General features: G+C 60.3%; 1 non-coding gene across 1 annotated transcript; it reads right to left on the bottom strand.

The window, feature by feature from the left end:
* Window positions 1-380: 380 nt before the first annotated feature.
* On the bottom strand, window positions 381-2,193 carry LOC142795889 (small subunit ribosomal RNA). Its single transcript, XR_012893385.1, has one exon. It is a non-coding gene; the product is annotated as a small subunit ribosomal RNA (ribosomal RNA).
* Window positions 2,194-10,643: the final 8,450 nt, after the last annotated feature.

Below are 10,643 nucleotides of genomic sequence, written 5' to 3'. Positions count from 1 at the left end.
GCTGGCGTTTCGGGAACGCGCAGCCTCGCCTTCTACCGACGTAACCACGACTCGCCGTTCGCGCTCCGCCGCTCCTGTTTACAGTACTAGGCGGTCCCGCAGCGGTCGGGTCGCGCATTTCGAGCGCTTCGAGCCACGGTGCAGTGGCGGGTCGAAAGCCGACCTATGAGTGCGTTGCGCCGTTTGTACCCGCGTCCGCCACCTGGCCGACCGTCCAAGGTCGCGGTGTTGGCGTCCGCTGGGCGCAACAATTTGTCACGGGGTGCCGCTCCACATTCAGGCAGCCCCGTGGGGAAAAGCCGACCCCGCGTCCAAACGGGGTCAGCGGCAGAAAGTGTCGGGCGCAGACGCAGCTGAGGCGCTCACCCTTCACAATCCGTTAATGATCCTTCCGCAGGTTCACCTACGGAAACCTTGTTACGACTTTTACTTCCTCTAAATGATCAAGTTTGGTCATCTTTCCAACAGACCGGCGCAACCGAAAGGCCGCGCCGGACATCGGTCCGAAGACCTCACTAAATCATTCAATCGGTAGTAGCGACGGGCGGTGTGTACAAAGGGCAGGGACGTAATCAACGCGAGCTTATGACTCGCGCTTACTGGGAATTCCTCGTTCAAGGGGAACAATTGCAAGCCCCTATCCAATCACGAAAGAAGTTCCACGGGTTACCCAGTCTTTTCAGACAGGGATAAAGACACGCTGCTTCCTTCAGTGTAGCGCGCGTGCGGCCCCGGACATCTAAGGGCATCACAGACCTGTTATTGCTCTGTTTCGTGCGGCTAGGAGCCGCTTGTCCCTCTAAGAAGGTTGTAAGGTGCTGGGAACCCCGCACCTATTTAATAGGCTAGAGTCTCGTTCGTTATCGGAATTAACCAGACAAATCGCTCCACCAACTAAGAACGGCCATGCACCACCATCCACCGAATCAAGAAAGAGCTCTCAATCTGTCAATCCTCCCAGTGTCCGGGCCGGGTAAGTTTTCCCGTGTTGAGTCAAATTAAGCCGCAGGCTCCACTCCTGGTGGTGCCCTTCCGTCAATTCCTTTAAGTTTCAGCTTTGCAACCATACTTCCCCCGGAACCCAAATACTTTGGTTTCCCGGAAGCTGCCCGCCGAGTCATTTGAGTAACTCAGGCGGATCGCTGGTTGGCATCGTTTATGGTCAGAACTAGGGCGGTATCTGATCGCCTTCGAACCTCTGACTTTCGTTCTTGATCAATGAAAACATTCTTGGCAAATGCTTTCGCAGTAGTTCGTCTTGCGACGGTCCAAGAATTTCACCTCTAGCGCCGCAATACGAATGCCCCCGTCCGTCCCTCTTAATCATTACCTCGTATTCAAAAACCAACAGAACAGAAACGAGGTCTTGTTCTATTATTCCATGCAAGTTTATTCAGGCGACTCGCCTGCGTTGAGCACTCTAATTTTTTCAAAGTAAAAGCACCGGCCATCTCGAGGCACACAATGAAGTGCACCAAGAAAGAACCGGCATGATGTTCAGTCCGAGCCGTCGCATCGGGTAGATGCACTACTCGTCTGGAACTGAGATCCAACTACGAGCTTTTTAACCGCAGCAGCTTTAGTATACGCTATTGGAGCTGGAATTACCGCGGCTGCTGGCACCAGACTTGCCCTCCAATTGATCCTCGTTAAAGGATTTAGAGTGTACTCATTTCAATTACGGGGCCTCAAAAGAGTCCCGTATTGTTATTTTTCGTCACTACCTCCCCGTGCCGGGAGTGGGTAATTTGCGCGCCTGCTGCCTTCCTTGGATGTGGTAGCCGTTTCTCAGGCTCCCTCTCCGGAATCGAACCCTGATTCTCCGTTACCCGTAACAACCATGGTAAGCAAGTAACCTACCATCGAAAGTTGATAAGGCAGACACTTGAAAGAAACGTCGCCGGCTCGTGGCCATGCGATCAGCACAAAGTTATCCAGAGTCACCACACAATACGGGCCGAAACCCGATCGATCTTGGTCTAATAAAAGCACCCGTTACCCAAAGGGCTCCAGGCTCACTGCATGTATTAGCTCTAGAATTGCCACAGTTATCCAAGTAGGAAGAAACGATCTAAGGAACCATAACTGATTTAATGAGCCATTCGCGGTTTCGCCTTATTTCGGCATGTACTTAGACATGCATGGCTTAATCTTTGAGACAAGCATATGATTACTGGCAGGATCAACCAGGTAATCGTTCGACTGCGCGTCCGTCCTCGCCCTCGGCGGGCCGGACGCAGTCTGTGTGCGGCGGAGGCCACCTTCAGGCGCCCCAACACGCTTATTTTGCACTCCGAGATGACGGCGTTCGAGCTCGCTACGGCACAACCTTCCCGAAAGACGAGTGGGAGCCGTGCGGCAAGAAGCACGTTCATGCTCGCTCTTTTTCGTTGCATCGACTCGGTCGCGCCGTGCGGGTTGCCCAAGCCCGCTGCACTGTCGGTGGACCGGCCGGAACTAGCAACGGAGCCGAGACTGCAAAGCCGCCAGACGACGGGTCACGCCCGCGTCTTCGGCGCTTTCGCATCTGAATCGCCCGAGGACGACACGGAACACACCTCGATATCGTGGTAAAACGGCACCGTCCGACAACCAGCCCCTAACGCATCAAGCGGATGAGGCTGCAGACGACTGCCGTGGATTCCCCTGGAGCAGACCCGAGGACACGCTTGACGAGGCCGAAGCCCGCCGCATATCAGACACCCGGTCGCTTTCGCGTACGCCGCTCACGAGAACCCCCACATAATAGCAGCGATAAGTACCCAGACCTCCTTGGGCCCTAATACGAGCGTACTCGAGAAAATTTCACCGCGGGTGTGCCCCGAAACGTGTGGCATGTTGAGCGTGCCACAAGTCTACGTCGCTCTCAAACCCGCCGAGGTCGTAGAATTTGCGACCCTACTCACGAAATTCCCACCGAGGATACGGCCGCAAACGTACCGCACCTTGGGTAGGCCACGAGTTTGTGCAACACTACGCTGACGGCACAGCACCGAGGTCGTGCGCGCACGCACGGGAAAATTCCGCCGCGGTTTCTGCCGAAAACGTGAGGCACCACGACTCTCCGCAAGTTCGCGTCGACTGCGAAAGACCGAAGTCGTGAACGACGTGTCCGCTACTCGCCGCCGACACGCTGGACACCAAACGTACAACGACTCGACGGCGTCGTAGAGGCCCACGACGCGGTTTTCCTTAACGACGTCTCGGCGTGGCACCGACAGGTTAGAACGGCCGACCAACGTTCCCTGTCCGCCGTTCGGCTCAGTCGAAGGGCTCGGCGACTTCGGCAACGCTGCGAAGCCGCACGGTGACGCACGCCATGTCCCCATTTTTTTTTTTCTTTCTGCGTCTGCCGGGGTGCCCCTATAATAGCAGCGATAAGCACCCAGACCGCCGTGGGTCGCTCGCCCCGGCTGACGTGGTTTTTCGTACTCCTGCGGCGGTCGCCGTCAAGCACGTCCAAATACGCTACTTTCGTGGGCGCATTCACGCTCTTTCGCTTCGCCGGAGTGCCAGCACTCACTCTGCCAAAAACGGCGAACATCCGAGCGGCGGTTCCCACTTTTGCGTCGGCGTCGCAAACCCCGCCCCGGCAGACGAGGTTTGCCGTACTCGTGCGACGGTGGCCGGCGGGCACGTCGAAAGACGCCGATATCGTGCGCGAATTGGCGCACCTTGGCTTCACCGGAGTGCCGCCACTGACTCCTCCAAAAACGGCGAAGATCCGAGCGGCGCTTCCCACTTTCGCATCGGCGTCCCGAACTCCGCCCCGGCTGACGCGGTTTACCGTACTCGTGCGACGGTCGCCGGCGAGCACGTGGAAAGACGCCGATATCGTGCCCGAATCGGCTCCGTTCGGCTTCGCCGGAGTGCCAGCACTGGCTCGGCGAAAGACGACGAACATCCGAGCGACGGTTCTCACTATTGCGTACGCGTCGCAAACCCCGCCCCGGCAGACGCACTTTGCCGTACTCGTGCGACGGTCGCCGGCGAGCACGTAGAAAGACGCCGATATCGTGCCGGAATCGGCCCCGTTTGGCTTCGCCGGAGTGCCAGCACTCACTCGGCCACAAACGGCGAACATCCGAGCGGCGGTTCCCACTTAGCCGTCGGCGTCCCGAACTCCGCCCCGGCAGACGCGGTTGCCGAGCTCGTGCGACTAGCGACCGCGAAGCCGTCTCGCGACGCCGCTTTCGTGCGCGGCTCCCACTGCGACCTGGGTCACCCGAGGTCGACGAGCAAAAAAGAATGTCGAAAAAAATTTTTTTTTTTTTTGCGTCTGCCGGGGTGCCCCTATAATAGCAGCGATAAGCACCCAGACCGCCATGGGTCGCTCGCCCCGGCTGACGTGGTTTTTCGTTTTCCTGCGGTGGTCGTCGTCAAGCACGTCCAAACACGCCACTTTCGTGGGCGCATTCGCGCTCTTTCGCTTCGCCGGAGTGCCAGCACTCACTCTGCCAAAAACGGCGAACATCCGAGCGGCGGTTCCCACTTTTGCGTCGGCGTCGCAAACCCCGCCCCGGCAGACGAGGTTTGCCGTACTCGTGCGACGGTGGCCGGCGGGCACGTCGAAAGACGCCGATATCGTGCGCGAATTGGCGCACCTTGGCTTCACCGGAGTGCCGCCACTGACTCCTCCAAAAACGGCGAAGATCCGAGCGGCGCTTCCCACTTTCGCATCGGCGTCCCGAACTCCGCCCCGGCTGACGCGGTTTACCGTACTCGTGCGACGGTCGCCGGCGAGCACGTGGAAAGACGCCGATATCGTGCCCGAATCGGCTCCGTTCGGCTTCGCCGGATTGCCAGCACTGGCTCGGCGAAAGACGACGAACATCCGAGCGACGGTTCTCACTATTGCGTACGCGTCGCAAACCCCGCCCCGGCAGACGCACTTTGCCGTACTCGTGCGACGGTCGCCGGCGAGCACGTAGAAAGACGCCGATATCGTGCCGGAATCGGCCCCGTTTGGCTTCGCCGGAGTGCCAGCACTCACTCGGCCACAAACGGCGAACATCCGAGCGGCGGTTCCCACTTAGCCGTCGGCGTCCCGAACTCCGCCCCGGCAGACGCGGTTGCCGAGCTCGTGCGACTAGCGACCGCGAAGCCGTCTCGCGACGCCGCTTTCGTGCGCGGCTCCCACTGCGACCTGGGTCACCCGAGGTCGACGAGCAAAAAAGAATGTCGAAAAAAATTTTTTTTTTTTTTTTGCGTCTGCCGGGGTGCCCCTATAATAGCAGCGATAAGCACCCAGACCGCCATGGGTCGCTCGCCCCGGCTGACGTGGTTTTTCGTTTTCCTGCGGTGGTCGTCGTCAAGCACGTCCAAACACGCCACTTTCGTGGGCGCATTCGCGCTCTTTCGCTTCGCCGGAGTGCCAGCACTCACTCTGCCAAAAACGGCGAACATCCTAGTGGCGGTTCCCACTTTTGCGTCGGCGTCGCCAACCCCGCCCCGGCATACGCGGTTTGCCGTACTCGTGCGGCGGTGGCCGGCGGGCACGTCGAAAGACACCGATATCGTGCGCGAGTCGATGCTTCTTGGTCTCGCAGGAGGGCCGCCACTCACTCCTGCAAAAACGGCGAAGATCCGAGCGGCGCTTCCCACTTTTTCGTCGGCGTCGCAAACCTCGCCCCGGCAGACGCGCTTTGCCGTACTCGTGCGACGGTCGCCGGCGAGCACGTCGAAATACGCCGATATCGTGCCCGAATCGGCCCCGTTTCGCTTCGCCGGAGTGCCAGCACTCGCTCGGCCAAAGACGACGAACATCCGAGCGACGGTTCCCACTATTGCGTACGCGTCGCGAACCCCGCCCCGGCAGACGCGGTTTGCCGTACTCGTGCGGCGGTGGCCGGCGGGCACGTCGAAAGACGCCGATATCGTGCACGAATTGGCGCTCCTTGGCTTCACCGGAGTGCCAGCACTCACTCGGCCAAAAACGGCGAACATCCGAGCAGCGGTACCCACTTAGCCGTCGGCATCCCGAACTCCGCGCCGGCTGACGCGGTTGCCGAGCTCGTGCGACTAGCGACCGCGAACGCGTCTCGCGACGCCGCTTTCGTGCGCGGCTCCCATTGCGACCTGGGTTACCCGAGCTCGACCAGCAAAAAAGAAGGTCGAAAATTTTTTTTTTTTTTTCTGCGTCTGCCGGGGTGCCCCTATAATAGCAGCGATAAGCACCCAGACCGCCGTGTGTCGCTCGCCCCGGCTGACGTGGTTTTTCGTACTCCTGCAGCGGTCGCCGTCACGCACGTCCAAATACGCCACTTTCGTGGGCGCATTCGCGCTCTTTCGCGTCGCCGGAGTGCCAGCACTCACTCTGCCAAAAACGGCCAACATCCGAGCGGCGGTTCCCACTTTTGCGTCGGCGTCGTAAACCCCGCCCCGGCAGACGCGGTTTGCCCTACTCGTGCGACGGTCGCCGGCGAGCGCGTCGAAAGACGCCGATATCGTGCGCTAATTGGCGCTCCCTGGCTTCTCCGGAGTGCCGCCACTCACTCCTCCAAAAACGGCGAAGATCCGAGCGGCGTTCTCCACTTTCGCATCGGCGTCCCGAACTCCGCCCGGGCTGACGCGGTTTACCGTACTCGTGCGACGGTCGCCGGCGGGCACGTCGAAAGACGCCGATATCGTGCCGTAATCGGCCCCGTTTGGCTTCGCCCGTGTGCCAGCACTCACTCGGCCAAAAACGGCGAACATCCGAGCAGCGTTTCCCACTTTCGCATCGGCGTCCCGAAGCCCGCCCCGGCAGACGCGGTTTGCCCTACTCGAGCGACGGTCGCCGGCGATCACGTCGAAAGGCGCCGAATTCGTGCACGAATCGATGCTTCTTGGTCTCGCAGGAGGGCCGCCACTCACTCCTGCAAAAACGGCGAAGATCCGAGTTGCGCTTCCCACTTTTTCGTCGGCGTCCCGAACTACGCCCCGGCTGACGCGGTTTACCGTACTCGTGCGACGGTCGCCGGCGGGCACTTCAAAATACGCCGATTTCGTGGGCGCATTCACGCTGTTTCGCTTCCCCGGAGTGCCAACACTCACTCTGCCGAAAGCGGCGATCATCCGAGCGGCGGTTCCCACTTTTGCGTCGGCTTCGCAAACGGCGCCCCGGCAGACGCGCTCGTGCGACGTACTCGTGCGACGGTCGCCGGCGAGCACGTCGAAAGACGCCGATATCGTGCTCGAATCGACCCCGTTTCGCTTCGCCGGAGTGCTGCCAGTCACGGCGCAGAAAACGGCGAACAAGTGTTTTTTTTTTTTTTTTCCTAGAATTTGTGTTATAGAAGGCACATTTGATATCGGACGATAATTTTCAACTTTATCACGCGCACCGATTTTCGTGTAGAGGTTTGCAAGTTTATGGGAATTTCTCCACTTGGAATAATGCGATTTAGTAGTACTACGAGAACTTCATGGATGTACTCAAGGGTACGGGGCAAGTCAGTTACGTCAACACCTGCAGATTTTTTACACTTCAAACTGAAAATTGTTGGTTGTGAGTCCTCGTGTGATATTAAAGGCCGATTCGCTAACACATAGAACAAAGAAAGAAAGGAAGAAAAAACGCCCGCGCTCGCTCAAGAAACCTGGGTTCGCAACAAGTGGCAACAACAAGCAACCGAGCGAGTGCGCCAAAACCCGTGGCGGCCGAACAAACGCGAAGTCCCAACCGCGTCAGCCGGGGCGGCACGGGACAGGAAAAATCACTTCAGCCGGGGCGGCGGGGCACCGAATAAACCTCGTCACCTCGTCGCAGGATAAAAGAGGAAACAAAAAGTCTAAACAGCGTCTGCTGGAGCGAATGCGTAATAAAACAACAACAACAACAAAAAAAAAAAACACCCGCGCTCAAGAAGTCTGCAATCACCACAAAAGGCGACTGTGACCGAGCAGCGTCAGCCGGGGCCGTGCGGAAACGGAAAAACCGCGACTACCGGGGCGTCGAGGCACCGAAAAATCCACTTCAGCCGCGGCGAAAAAAAAAAACAAAAAGAAAGACGGAGGGGGGGGGGGGGAACCACGTCTGCCGGGGCGAAGGAAAAAAAAAAAACGCGTCTGCCGGGGCGAGCCCGGGTGCGGCACCACCGGGAAAACTGTGGCAAACAGACATGGCGATCGAGTGAGTGGGCCGCCAGCCAGGCTCAGCCAAAAAGTGCAAAGTCCGAACTGCGTCAGCCGGGGCGGCAAAAACCACGTCAGCCGGGGCGGCGCAAAAAACCGCGTCTGCCGGGGCGGCACGAAACCGCGTCAGCCGGGGCGGCGCGAAAACTGCGTCAGCCGGGGCGAAAGAAAAAAAAAAAAAAACGCGTCTGCCGGGGCGAGCCCGGGTGCGGCACCACCGGGAAAACTGTGGCAAACAGACATGGCGATCGAGTGAGTGGGCCGCCAGCCAGGCACAGCCGAAAAGTGCAAAGTCCGAACCGTGTCAGCCGGGGCGGCAAAAAACCGCGTCAGCCGGGGCGGCGCAAAAAACCGCGTCTGCCGGGGCGGCACGAAACCGCGTCTGCCGGGGCGGCGCGAAAACTGCGTCAGCCGGGGCGAGCCCGGGTGCGGCACCACCGGGAAAACTGTGGCAAACAGACATGGCGATCGAGTGAGTGGGCCGCCAGCCAGGCTCAGCCAAAAAGTGCCAAGTCCGAACTGCGTCAGCCGGGGCGGCAAAAAACCGCGTCAGCCGGGGCGGCGCAAAAAACCGCGTCTGCCGGGGCGGCGCGAAAACCGCGTCTGCCGGGGCGGCGCGAAAACTGCGTCAGCCGGGGCGAAAGAAAAAAAAAAACGCGTCTGCCGGGGCGAGCCCGGGTGCGGCACCACCGGGAAAACTGTGGCAAACAGACATGGCGATCGAGTGAGTGGGCCGCCAGCAAGGCTCAGCCAAAAAGTGCTAAGTCCGAACTGCGTCAGCTGGGGCGGCAAAAAACCGCGTCTGCCGGGGCGGCACGAAACCGCGTCAGCCGGGGCGGCGCGAAAACCGCGTCTGCCGGGGCGGCACGAAACCGCGTCAGCCGGGGCGGCGCGAAAACTGCGTCAGCCGGGGCGAGCCCGGGTGCGGCACCACCGGGAAAACTGTGGCAAACAGACATGGCGATCGAGTGAGTGGGCCGCCAGCCAGGCACAGCCGAAAAGTGCTAAGTCCGAACTGCGTCAGCCGGGGCGGCAAAAACCGCGTCAGCCGGGGCGGCGCGAAAACCGCGTCTGCCGGGGCGGCACGAAACCGCGTCAGCCGGGGCGGCGCGAAAACTGCGTCAGCCGGGGCGAGCCCGGGTGCGGCACCACCGGGAAAACTGTGGCTAACAGACATGGCGATCGAGTGAGTGGGCCACCAGCCAGGCTCAGCCAAAAAGTGCTAAGTCCGAACTGCGTCAGCCGGGGCGGCAAAAACCGCGTCAGCCGGGGCGGCGCAAAAAACCGCGTCTGCCGGGGCGGCACGAAACCGCGTCAGCCGGGGCGGCGCGAAAACTGCGTCAGCCGGGGCGAAAGAAAAAAAAAAAACGCGTCTGCCGGGGCGAGCCCGGGTGCGGCACCACCGGGAAAACTGTGGCAAACAGACATGGCGATCGAGTGAGTGGGCCGCCAGCCAGGCACAGCCGAAAAGTGCCAAGTCCGAACTGCGTCAGCCGGGGCGGCAAAAAACCGCGTCAGCCGGGGCGGCGCAAAAAACCGCGTCTGCCGGGGCGGCACGAAACCGCGTCAGCCGGGGCGGCGCGAAAACTGCGTCAGCCGGGGCGAGCCCGGGTGCGGCACCACCGGGAAAACTGTGGCAAACAGACATGGCGATCGAGTGAGTGGGCCGCCAGCCAGGCTCAGCCAAAAAGTGCCAAGTCCGAACTGCGTCAGCCGGGGCGGCGCAAAAAACCGCGTCTGCCGGGGCGGCGCGAAAACCGCGTCTGCCGGGGCGGCGCGAAAACTGCGTCAGCCGGGGCGAAAGAAAAAAAAAACGCGTCTGCCGGGGCGGCAAAAAACCGCGTCTGCCGGGGCGGCACGAAACCGCGTCAGCCGGGGCGGCGCGAAAACCGCGTCTGCCGGGGCGGCACGAAACCGCGTCAGCCGGGGCGAGCCCGGGTGCGGCACCACCGGGAAAACTGTGGCAAACAGACATGGCGATCGAGTGAGTGGGCCGCCAGCCAGGCACAGCCGAAAAGTGCTAAGTCCGAACTGCGTCAGCCGGGGCGGCAAAAACCGCGTCAGCCGGGGCGGCGCAAAAACCGCGTCTGCCGGGGCGAATGCAAAAAAAACAAAGAAAAAAGCCCGCGCTTAATCAAAAGAAAACAAAGAAAAAAGCTTGCGCTTAATCAAAAGAAAACAAACAAAAAAAGTTCGCGCTTAAGCCTGGCGGTGGAACCACCGGGGCAAACAGACCTGGCGATCGAGTGAGTGGGCCGCCAGCCGGGGTGAGCCAAAAAGTGCAAAGTCGGAACCGCGTCAGCCGGGGCGGCGCGAAAACCGCGTCAGCCGGGGCGGCGCAAAAACTGCGTCAGCCGGGGCGGCACGGAAAAACGAAAACCGCGTCAGCCGGGGCGGCACGGAAAAACGAAAACCACGTCAGCCGGGGCGACATCAAAATGAGGAAAAAAAAAAAAACTGCCTTAGGACACCTGCGTACACTTTCATGCGTTTGGGCATATCTCTCTGTAACACGCGCGCCCCTCGTT

This window comes from Rhipicephalus microplus, unplaced genomic scaffold (genome assembly GCF_043290135.1).
Source record: "Rhipicephalus microplus isolate Deutch F79 unplaced genomic scaffold, USDA_Rmic scaffold_933, whole genome shotgun sequence".
NCBI lineage: Eukaryota > Metazoa > Arthropoda > Arachnida > Ixodida > Ixodidae > Rhipicephalus > Rhipicephalus microplus.
This window is presented reverse-complemented; position numbering and strand designations above follow the sequence as displayed.